Source organism: Melanerpes formicivorus, unplaced genomic scaffold (assembly GCF_026170545.1).
Source record: "Melanerpes formicivorus ecotype bairdi unplaced genomic scaffold, bMelFor1.0.p_v2 SCAF_260, whole genome shotgun sequence".
In the NCBI taxonomy this organism is placed as follows: Eukaryota; Metazoa; Chordata; class Aves; order Piciformes; family Picidae; genus Melanerpes; species Melanerpes formicivorus.
The window spans coordinates 20001-22500 of NW_027142612.1; the positions used below are offsets into that span (position 1 = coordinate 20001).

A 2500-nucleotide genomic window follows, 5' to 3' on the forward strand; every position below is an offset into this window, starting at 1 on the left:
GGGCCGCCGTAGCCGGGCGCTCGCCGCGCGGCGAGCGCGCGGCATGGGCGTCCCCAGCCGCGTCCCTCCTCCCCGAGCGCAGCGCCGGCTGACTGAGGGAAACCCCGGGCCTCGGGCCAGGCCAGGGGCGCGGTGGTGGCGGCGGACGTCGGGCGCGGCCCCCGCGGGCGGACGCTCCCCCCGACGGCGGCAGTGGGGGGAGGCACCCCCGCGGGGCCTTAAGTCTGGTTTCCCTCACCCCAGGGTCAGGTACCTAGCGTTCCGCGCCTTCGTCCGCGGCCTTGCCCTACCGCGGAGGAAGCCGGGCGGCGGTTTAAAGACCCGGGCGGCTCGGCGCGCCACCCCCGGATGCGGGGGCGAGCGCGGGGGCGGGCGGGTGCCTTCAGAGGGGCGGGGGTTGCCCCCGCAATGCCTCTGGCTAGGTCCGCCGTCGTCGCGCTCGTCGTCCTCCGGGGGCCCGCCGGGCCGGGGAGGGGACTCTGCTGCCCCCCCCTCTCTGCGGTCCGAGCGCTCGGCCGGAGAGAGCCCACCGCGCGAGGTCGGCCGTGGTCCGGCCCGCGCCTCGCCTCGCCACGGGCGTCCCCGGCGGCGCGTTGAAGCGCGGGCTTCTCGCGGGCCGGGGCGGCGAGCCCCCGCGGTGGGGGCTGGCCCAGGGCGCTTCGCCCCCGCCGGGGGTTTTGTGCGGGCGCGTTGCCGCGGCTCGGCGGCGGCGCCTCTTGCGGCGCGGGCCGCTGCGGACCTCCCGGTCCCTTTTCCCTTTGCCCAGGCCCCAGAGCGGGGCCCCGGCGAGCTGGCGCCCTCGGCGGTCTCGCGCTGCCGGTTCCCCCCCGTCCGGGGCCGGTTTCGGGTGGCGTGACCGCGTCCGAGCGGCGGCGGGCGTCGCTCGGCGTCTCCGGCTCCGGTCCCTCGCCGGAGGGCACCCTGCCACCGGCTGCGGCTGTCCCGGTCCCGGGCCCTGCCCGCGGGCTTCCCCGTTCGCCTTCCCGGCGCGTGCCGGGTGGGGGACGGGCGGGCAGCCGGGGGCGTCCCACCCCCGGTCTCCGCGTGGAAACGGGGAGAGCGGGGGCCCGCCCCCCGGCTCAGCGCCGTCCGCTGTCCGCCTGGCCGCGGGGCCACGGAAGGGGTCGAGCGAGCGAAGCCGGCGGCGCGGTGGCGCCGGGGGAGGATGGAAGGGGCTCGTGCCGCTGGGGTTTGTCGGTCGGCGGGTGCGCCGCCCGGCGAGGGCCGGCGGGTCGCCGCGGTGGCGTCCCACGTGGGCTCGGGCTTTCCGTCTCGCAAGCCGTTTTCCGTCCCCCGCGGCGGGGGGGGGTTCGGTGGCGAGAGGAAGCCGCCCGAGGGCGCGAGCCGGCCGGGGCTCGGCCCCGGGGCCAAAGCGGGGGAAAAGAAAGTCCGGGATGGGCCGCAGCGGTGGCGGCGTTGGAGGGGCCGGTGCGGAGGCGCGCGCGCGCTCTCCTCCGGCGGGGTTGTGCGCCCGGCCCCCCTCGCTCCCCGGGGCGGGGGGGGGGGGGTCTCCGCTGCCTCGCTTCGTGGCGTCTCCGCGACGGCACGGGGCGGCCAGCGAGAGACACAACCCCCCCCCCGCCGTTGGGTGGGGAAGCGAAGGGGGTTTTCTTTCCCCGTGCACGCGAGGCGAGGCCGGGTTCGGGGCACGTTCCCGGCGGCGCGCGGCGGGCCTCCTCCGCGCCGAGGTCGGAGCGAGCCCGGGCGCCTGGTCCGGCCCCGAAGCGCCGCAAGGTGCGTTTTTCCCTCCTCGGGGGAGGGAAAAAAGCCGGGAGCGCGGGCTCCCCGCCCCTTGCTTTTGCCGCTTCGGGGTTTCGTTTTATTTTCCCCCCCTCTCCTGTGCTTGTACGGTCAATGTGAGGCGAGCGGCCGCCGTGCCGCGCTCTCCGAGGGGCCGCTCCTTTGCGAGCGGTCCCGGCCCCTCCGCGCTGGCGGGGCGGTGCCGAAAAGCCAGACAACTCTTAGCGGTGGATCACTCGGCTCGTGCGTCGATGAAGAACGCAGCTAGCTGCGAGAATTAATGTGAATTGCAGGACACATTGATCATCGACACTTCGAACGCACTTGCGGCCCCGGGTTCCTCCCGGGGCTACGCCTGTCTGAGCGTCGCTTGACGATCAATCGCCGCCTCGGTGCCCGCCGAGCGGCGCGGCTGGGGTCGCCTCGCAGGCTCTCCCCCGGGCGGGGAGGGGCCTTCGTCCCCCTAAGTGCAGACTCGGGGAGCGCTCCGTAGCTCCCCGCTCCCGGAGCGCCCGCTCTCGCGGAGTTCGTCCCGCCGGGGCTTCGCCGGCAGGGGTTCCCCGTTGGTCCAGCGACGCCCGGTGGGGCGTTGGGGGAGACGAGAGCCCGGTTGGGGGAGGAGGCGCGGGCCTCGCCCCCCCCGGCACTCCCGCGCGGGCGCGGCTGTCTGCGGGTGGGTACCGCGGGGGTACCGTGCCGTGCTGCCGCGTCCGCGCGCGCGTCTGCCGTGGGCGGCGGGGGTTCCCGTTCCCCTCGTTCT

General features: G+C 77.0%; 1 non-coding gene across 1 annotated transcript; it reads left to right on the top strand.

Annotated features, from left to right (window-relative positions):
- Positions 1-1956: 1956 nt before the first annotated feature.
- Positions 1957-2109, top strand: LOC137458558 (5.8S ribosomal RNA). Its single transcript, XR_010991822.1, has one exon. It is a non-coding gene; the product is annotated as a 5.8S ribosomal RNA (ribosomal RNA).
- Positions 2110-2500: the final 391 nt, after the last annotated feature.